The sequence below is a fragment of the Mus caroli genome, unplaced genomic scaffold, assembly GCF_978045245.1.
Source record: "Mus caroli unplaced genomic scaffold, Mus_caroli_1 scaffold_9, whole genome shotgun sequence".
NCBI lineage: Eukaryota > Metazoa > Chordata > Mammalia > Rodentia > Muridae > Mus > Mus caroli.
Genome location: NW_028227264.1, coordinates 108,803,926 through 108,813,657, shown reverse-complemented (window position 1 = coordinate 108,813,657; position 9,732 = coordinate 108,803,926).

Here is a 9,732-nt window from a genome sequence, read left to right as displayed (position 1 = left end):
TGATATCGAATAAAATCGACTTCCAACCCAAAGTTATCAAAAAAGACAAGGAGGGACACTTCATACTCATCAAAGGTAAAATCCTCCAAGACGAACTCTCAATTCTGAATATCTATGCCCCAAATGCAAGGGCAGCCACATTCATTAAAGACACGTTAGTAAAGCTCAAAGCACACATTGCACCTCACACTATAATAGTGGGAGACTTCAACACACCACTTTCATCAATGGACAGATCCTGGAAACGAAAACTAAACAGGGACACAGTGAAACTAACAGAAGTTATGAAACAAATGGACTTAACAGATATCTACAGAACATTTTATCCTAAAACAAAAGGATATACCTTCTTCTCAGCACCTCATGGTACGTTCTCCAAAATTGACCATATAATTGGTCACAAAACAGGCCTCAACAGATACAAAAATATTGAAATTGTCCCATGGATCCTATCAGACCACCATGGACTAAGGCTGATCTTCAATAACAACATAAATAATGGAAAGTCAACATTCACGTGGAAACTGAATAACACTCTTCTCAATGATACCTTGGTTAAGGATGGGATAAATAAAGAAATTAAAGACTTTTTACTGTTTAATGAAAATGAAGCCACAACTTACCCAAACCTATGGGACTCAATGAAAGCATTTCTAAGAGGGAAACTCATAGCTCTGAGTGCCTCCAAAAAGAAACTAGAGAGAGCACACACTAGCAGCTTGACAACACATCTAAAAGCTCTAGAAAAAAGGAAGAAAATTCACCCAAGAAGAGTAGATGGCAGGAAATAATCAAACTCAGGGGTGAAATCAACCAAGTGGAAACAAGAAGAACTATTCAAAGAATTAACCAAATGAGGAGTTGGTTTTGAGAAAATCAACAAGATAGATAAACCCTTAGCTAGACTCACTAGAGGGCACAGGGACAACATCCTAATTAACAAAATCAGAAATGAAAAGGGAGACATAACAACAGATCCTGAAGAAATCCAAAACACCATCAGATCCTTCTACAAAAGACTATACTGAACAAAACTTGAAAACCTGGACGAAATGGACAAATTTCTGGACAGATACCAGGTACCAAAATTAAATCAGGATCAAGTTAATGAGAAATATCTATTCTAACTACGTGTGAAATTTGAGCTTTATTGAATTTACAAATAGCCGATGATTTGTGATTCAAGGAATGTAATGATTCTTGAAAATTAGCTGCATCTTTTATATAATGATTTCTAAATTCTCCCTATACAACTACTAAGAGTCTGTTTAAATCCTTTTACAAAACTACAAGCATGGATTTGTCTGCTTTCTATGTTCCTATAGAGCATGTTTGATGCATTATTTTTTTTGTTTGTTTGTTTTTTTTGATGCATTATTTTTAACAACCACCTTTTATACATTACCCGATTGATAACAGTTCCTCATTTTGGAGGTTAGGTTTCATTTTGGTTTTATTAGCTGTGTTATATGATCCACTAACTGACTGTTCTATCAGTATAAGAAAACACCAGAGCTGAAATAAATGAACTGTGACATCTCAGGCCCACCACAAAAGAATATCTCACCTAGTAGAGATAGCAGGGGGAAGGGAGGGGAGGGGAGGGGAGGGGAGGGGAGGGGAGGGGAGGGGAGGGGAGGGGAGAGGGGAGGGGAGAGGGGAGGGGAGAGGGGAGGGGAGGGGAGGGGAGAGTGGAGGGGAGGGGAGGGGAGGGGAGAGGGGAAGGGAGGGGAGGGGAGGGGAGAGGGGAAGGGAGGGGAGGGGAGGGGAGGGGAGGGGAGGGGAGGGGAGGGGAGAGTGGAGGGGAAGGGAGGGGAGGGGAGGGGAGGGGAGGGGAAGGGAGAGGGGAGGGGAGGGGAGGGGAGGGGAGGGGAGGGGAGGGGAGGGGAGGGGAGGGGAGGGGAGGGGAGGGGAGGGGAGGGGAGGGGAGGGGAGGGGAGAGGAGAGGAGAGGAGAGGAGAGGAGAGGAGAGGAGAGGAGAGGAGAGGAGAGGAGAGGAGAGGAGAGGAGAGGAGAGGAGAGGAGGGGAGGGGAGAGGAGAGGAGAGGAGGATTCTCTATAGCATGAGATACCATGTGTGACTTTGGCTTTTCTCTCCTTAGAGAGATTGCAGAAAAACCTGAAAGTAAATGTTTGAACTTATAACAGGAACAGGGAAAGAGTACCTGTGAATGTGTGCTGAATGTTTCAAAGCATGTTTGGAAGCATCACATGACCAACATGATGTCATTGCAAGGAGTTTTTATTTAAGAAACAGAAAGTATTAAATTGCTCCTAGCTGTGCAGCCATTGTACAAACAAACAAACAAACAAAAAACAACAACAAAATCAACAAAATATATTGAGGCTATCATCATCTATAAAACATCTATCTCATGCCAGCTTATTAAAAACTAAAAACAAAAAAAAACAATAATCAGACTAATTGTTGAAGAAATCTAATACTACATTTATTTTATCATAGAAGTACCTGGTCTCTGAGTGCTTTGTAACTTGGCCAAACTTCGAATTCTATTATCCCACAGACTTTGAACTCATCTTTTTCTGAAGGCAAAGCATGCATATCCAGTTTTAAAATAATTCAAAAGTTCTGGCTGATAGAATTTCCAACAGTGAATATAGAAATGATGAAGAAGCAAAATATTATTTGCAAGTTTGATTCCTGTTTCTCTACCTAAAATATTCAATATAAATATGACTCAGGCAGATTTAATAGCTTCTCCATATACAGGTAGAAAATTTGCTATCTTATTTTTCTCACTAGAGCATAAATGAAAATATTTTGGACTGTAGCTCCTTTCTAGAAAATTCTTTTAAGCATGAAAACTAGAACACCAAGGACTGAAAAAGCCTTACACATATGATATTTATCTAGCTTTATATAGAGAAATGAAAGATAGGAGGCAACATAAATATTTAGCAATACCAAATGCATAAACATCCTCTTCCTATAATTTCATATAACTGGAAAAATTGAAGTTCATAGTCATGTAAAATAATATCTATGCAGAAAATGCTTATGTTGCTATGACAACATTTTTTAAAAAGAATACTGAATTCTTTACACAATATTAATAGAACTCTATGTACCCTAAACCAAAAGCCAAATATGATGCATAGAAAATTAGGGCACAAACCAAATATTAATTTTTGCTATTTTTATGTGATGAGAAAATGGTTGCTTTTGTCCTTATTACTTTAATTGAGTGCTTTTTCCTCATAATTTCTTGCATGGCTGAGCTTTATAATGGAAACTATCTGACCTTTTATTTCAATGAGTAGGGCAGTGAATTATATTTGTAAGAGTAAGTGTGATTAATGCAATTATCATCTGCAATCAGCACTCTAAGTATAACATCTTCATGACCTATGTAATAACTACACAAGCATAAATGTCTATAACATGCTAAGTGGCTCCTTAATCCCCAGAAAAGCATACAACCAGGTCTTGTTGTATTTGCTGATATAGAAGCTAAATTTTCTGAATCGTTTAACTGCAATAGTAAAACACCAAGACCACTGTTATCATCATTACCCTTGATCTTGTCCTCATCTTAGATTAGATAAGTCACATGGGTCCAGAAAAATCAGGCATCTGTCAGTCTACCCAGTCACTGTTCCAGACTAGCCCCTTAGCAAACTTAAGGTTTTTTGGCATGCTTTTATATTTGGCAAAATACTCTAGGTAAATTATGCTTTGAGGATTTTTTTTTTTTTGCATGCTTGGCCATTTTCTTCCAAAGGTTCAAGTGTCACGTTGTATAGAAAAATGGTGGCTTAAGGAAAAGACCCCAACAGCCATTATCCACTGAGGAGTCCTTTTTGTTATGCCATTATGTATTAATATGACTTTGTTTAATGAGTGACTATTACCTTCATCCTTGAGAAAGTCCAATTCCAAGATGCAACTTTCAATATAAAGTTATCTGGCTCATTTACCTAACATTTTATGTTTATTTCTATTAAGTCTTTAAACATAAGCCTTTTTCTTTTCTTTTCTTTTTTTTTGTTGTTGTTGTTTTGTTTTTGTTTTTGTTTTTGTTTTTGTTTTTGTTTTTGTTTGAGACAGGGTTTCTCTGTATAGCCCTGGCTGTCCTGGAACTCACTTTGTAAACCAGGCTGGCCTCAAACTCAAAAATCCGCCTGCCTCTGCCTACCGAGTGCTGGGATTAAAGGCGTGTGCCACCACGCCTGGCTAGCCTTTTTCTTCACATCTTGTTTTACTCATTTTTTTTTTCTTAATGACCGAGAGTACTAACAGAAGATGCAGCCAGATTTTGTTTAATGATTAAACTGGAATATTGAACATTTCAGAAACAGCATCATGATCATCTTTCCTATCAAAGAAACATACCTACAACTCATCTTCCCACTGAAATTTCACACTTAGTTAAATTTGTTTGCTTATGAATTTGGACTCTGCCACACTCAGCACAGTTGGTAAAATTGCCATGTGACTAAAATCTAGGCTACCAAAGATGGCTTCTACCTAAACTATTAGTGAGTCATACATAAATTGTGTTTAAAATTTATATATATATATACATATATATATACATATATATATGTCCCATTCTTAAATGCAACTCCCATTTCTCTCTCTCTCTCTCTCTCTCTCTCTCTCTCTCTCTCTCACACACACACACACACACACACACACACACACACATATATATATATATATACTCCAATTCCTATGGTTATGTTTGTCCATATTGTACTCTTAAAAAATATTGTGACTAAAACCACATGACCAACTACCCAATCATGGTTGTTCTTATTGTTATAGAAATTCCCCAGGACTTTTAAGTTTTACATGTCTAACTTCCTGACATATTCCCATCCTTTTCTTAACAGATCTTGTCAAAGATAACTAGTCCATTGTACACAGAGAGTGCATAGCTCTAGCCTCATAGGGATTACACATGCAAGGTACGTAAACCACACCCCCTCGGAACATAAACCAACCTCAGTTTCTAATGGGAGGGGAGGGTTTAAGACTCCAAACCGAGTTGAACTGATCCTTTGATTTTTTTTTTTTTGTTTTTGTTTTTTTTGAGACAGGGTTTCTCTGTGTAGCCTGGCTTGTCCTGGAACTCACTTTGTAGACCAGGCTGGCCTCGAATTCAGAAATCCGCCTGCCTCTGCCTCCCAAGTGCTGGGATTAAAGGCGTGCGCCACCACGCCCGGCAATCCTTTGATTCTTTAGTGTGCTAAGGATCCTTAAAACTCTAGTCTACATTTCTCTTCAAGGAAAGGGACCTGGGATAAGAACAGCTACAAAGACCCTCACATTAGACTTAACCCACATCAATGAATAAAAGGAAAACCTGGACAGAAAAAAGAGAAATGGCTATAATCAAAACCATCTCGTATATATTGTGAAAATGGTAAAAATATAGGGGCTACAACTAAGGGATTTTCTGGGCTCATTTACCATAGGTTTTGGTGAACTACCATTGAAATTACTCAATCTAGACAAACAAGAAAGGAGCTCTGCAATATAAGATATAGAGAGGGTGGGGCCAGAAGTTCATACTGCTCTGAGCAGATGAAGAACTCTGCTGGCAGTCAGAGAGGCAGCCAGGGAGCTGTACTTGCTAACAGGATCTCTAACTCACTTAGCACTCACTGTCTCCAGACCTGGCCTTTTGTTTGTTTCCCTTAACGCTGTGCCTGATTTGGTTAGAAGAGCAGCCCTAGACAGATCCTTCCCATTTACAATCTCTTCCTGAGCGTTTTATATTTCCTTATTTGTAATGAGTGTTATTAGTTTGGCCCTGGCATCTTGGATAGACTCTGTCAGTTATCATATTTTTCCTCATATATAAACATTTAAATCCTATGATAGATTTAAGTAAGCCACTTGGACTGGATTTTCTACCATTTAAATACATTGAAAACTAACATGACGTTTGCATTTTTAAAAAAGCGTGATGAATCAGTTTGTTAAATAAAAGAAGCCTGTAATAAAACACAAGAGGAGTGAGCATTAGGATAAGGATTGGGCTTTGAGTTATTGGGGTCAGATCAGGGCCTTAGCTCTTATAACCTAAGCAGGTTAAACATTTTAACTTCATTTGTCTTTTGTTCTTTACTACTGGAATAAGTCAAATTACATCTATGTTCCCTTTACTGTCAAAATTTACTAAATTATGATTACAAACACTGCCTCAGTCAAGGCACCCAGCCTCTACCTACATATTAACATAAAAGGCCCATTATATCTAGCAGTCACAATTCTAGCTATGAACGAGATTTCTGATCTCATGCCATAGAAAGTTGTGGCTGTTGAATACATACAATTGGAAAACCAAATCAAATAAGAAAACATTATAAGCAGTGAGAATAGAATAGTGCTCATGACTCTCAGAGACATTAAGATAGGGATTATCAACACATTGGTGACAGCACCAAAATGAGGTGAAAGGAGAGAAGATTCATAGACAGTTCCCAGTGGACTGAAAGGCAGTGGTTGATGCTATAGTCTTCTACTGTACATACATGAACCCATTATGTAGAAGTTGGAAGAATGTTTTCTCCCTAATAGTTACAGTAAAGATTCAGTAAGATAATATACATTCTGGTGCTGATACATCTGGGCGAGGGAGGGATGTGTTTGATTTTTTTTTTAACAGTTAGATGAAATTAGAATAGCTATTTTGGTCCCAAGCCATGAGAAATGTTGAGTTGAAGTTGTTAGAAATAAGGACAAATGTTGTCCTGATTTCTTCTTTTTCCACTTTGTTCTTCCTATTTCTAGGCAGACCAGGAAATCATCTGAAGCAGAACTTGTGATCAGAGTTCAAGTCACCAACACGTTTACGGTATATGGTACATGTTGAACATATTAATAGGGCTTAGTTTTTTAATGAAGACAAAACAGTTTCAGTAATATCCAACCATGAATAAGTTTAGGAGATTTAGAGAAGACTATGTATATAATATAATGGAGATGTTTGTGACTTGCTGTGAACATGATTCGTCCTGCAGATTGAATGACGTCGATTGTCTTGAGAGGCACTACAGGGTTCTTAGGGTTCTATTTCTGTTAAGAAACACAATGACCAAAGCAACTCTTATAAAGGACAGGAATTAAATAGGGCTGGTTCATAGTTTCTGAGGTTTAGTCCACTATCGCGGTGGGAAGCATGGTAGCATGCAGACACACATGGCACTGGGAGAAGGACTCAAGAGTTCTACATCTGGACCAGCAAGCTGCAAGGACACAGAAAGAGTCCAGGCCTAGCTCCAGCATTTGAAACTTCCAAAGCCACCCTTAGTGACACACTTTCTCCAACAAGGCTATACTTCCTAAGAGTGCCGCGCTCTATGAGCCAATGGGGCCCAATTTTAATCAAACTACCGCATTCCACTTCCTGGCACCTATAGGCTTATAACCATATCAGAATGAAAAAAAAAAAACAAGAAAGAAGAGAGAGAGAGAGAGAGAGAGGAAGACAGAAAGAAAGAAAGAAAGAAAGAAAGAAAGAAAGAAAGAAAGAATTAATTCAGTCCCACTTCAAAAGTCTCCATAGTATATTAGTCTCAATCCTGTTTAAATGTCCAAAGTCTCTTCTGAGACTAATGGCAATCTCTTAACTGTAATACCCTATAAAATTAAATAGCAAATCACATACTTCCAACATATACATTTGTATTTTTTTTCTCTTTCAGCTTGCTCCTTTTCACTATAGATATGCAAAAGACTGGCCACTCATACCCACATGGCACAATTGATACTATACAGTTTTGAAATTTCTTCTGCCAAAGTTGCCAATCCATAATTCAATTTATCTTCAGGCAGATTTCTTTCTGGACAAGGGCAGAAAGCAACCCCATTCTTTGCCAAAATATCACAAGAGTTGTCTGTAGGCCATCTACTAATTTTTTTCTCCTCTGAAATCTCTTAAACTGTGTTATCATAGTAAAAATAACCCTCAGTGCCTCTTTCTCCTATTATTCTACTAGGGTGGCTCATTATTAAGCCCCAATTGAAGCATTCAGCTGCTTTCCTAATTTAAATGCTCAAACTCTACATTTCTCCAAACAAACACTTGGTCGGGCCCACCACAGTAATACCCCAGTCCCTAGTACCAACTTCTGTCTTAGTATAGGATTTTATTGTTATGAAGAGACATCATGATCATGGCATTTTCTCTTATAAAGACAAACATTTAATTGGGGCTGGTTTATCCTTCAGAGGTTTAGTCCATTTTAGTTACGGCCTTAAGCATGACATCATGAAGGTAGACATGGTGCTGGAGAAAGGGCCAAGAGTCTATAATTAACAATCAGAAGAGAGGGGGAGGGGAAGGGGGAGGGAGGGAAGGAGTGGGAGGGGAGAGGGACAGAGACAGAGACAGAGACTCAGCCTGGCTTGAACATTTGAAAGCTCAAAGCCCAATCCCAGTGATACACTTCCTCCAAAAGATCAAACCTCCCAAAAGTGTTACAACCTGTGAGCCTAAGGGAACCATTTTCATTCAAACCACCACACCTTATAGAATCAACAGTGCTAGGTAATGAAGTATGTGTGAGTGAAGGGAGCTAGAACTGACGGGCTACTGTGAGGTTTCTCGCTGGTTTTGAGTGAAAGGCAGTTCTGTTCAGAGGGAGAATAGACCTGTGTGCACCTTAAGTCTGAGATAGCTGGGAGCCATGCAAATGTAAAACAGGTGATTAGACATGGGAATCTCCTCAGAGTCAGAACCAACTTGAGCACTCTAGAATTCTAACCTTCAGATCATAAATTATAAATAGCATCATGGAGAAATCATGCCATCCTCTAGATGAAAAGATGTTGAAGGAGTCATGAACCTAGGCATGGAGCACAGAGCTAAAACCAATGGCCTAGGAACAGAAAGAATCAGTAAGGCAAGAACAGATTACAAAGATTCACAAGCAAAATCTGGGGAGAATTTAACATGAAAGCCAAGAAAAAAATTATTTCTAGCAAGAAGTGATCGGCAGTATTAAATGCAACTGAATCATGGAAAGAATGAGTCCTTAGAGGAAAGCAGTTTCAATATTTATATCATTTCATATTACACTGTTATAAATAATTTGCAAACTCAATATAACCAAGCAGAACAAACTAAGAAACAAACATCCACAGTCCCATCGCTCTATAGATAACCCCAGACAAGCCCAGGAGTACTTCTTGGCATACACATCCCGGATATTTTGAATAACACACTCTTAAGCAATATGGCTCTTCTAATTTTTTCCTTAAAAATGATGTTACTATAGTTTTATTTGTTGTAAAATTAAGTCACTCATTGGAACCTCTTAGGAGTCTGTTTTAGATATGAGCAATAATGAGATACAATTGACAATAAAAAAGTTTAATTTTTGTCAATGCTAATAAAAAAAAGCAACCTATAGTTGCTTGAGAAGGAACCTCAGTTGAAGAAATGCATCCATTTAATTGGTTTGTGGGCATGAGAGTATGACATTCTCTTGATTAATTTTTAGTATGGAAGAGCTCATCCCACCAAGAGCATTACCACCCCTGGGAAGGTAGTCCTGGATGGTATAGGAGATAGAGCTATGCAAGTCATAGAGAGCAACCTAGTAAGCAGCATTCTTTTGTGCTTTCCCCTTTAGTTCCTTATTCAGGTTCCTGCTTTGAGTTCCTTCCCTGGCTTCCCTCATTGTTTAGCTGAAGCCTGAAAAATAAAATAAACTCATTCATCTCCAAGTTGCTTTTGTCTTAGAATTTTATTTTAG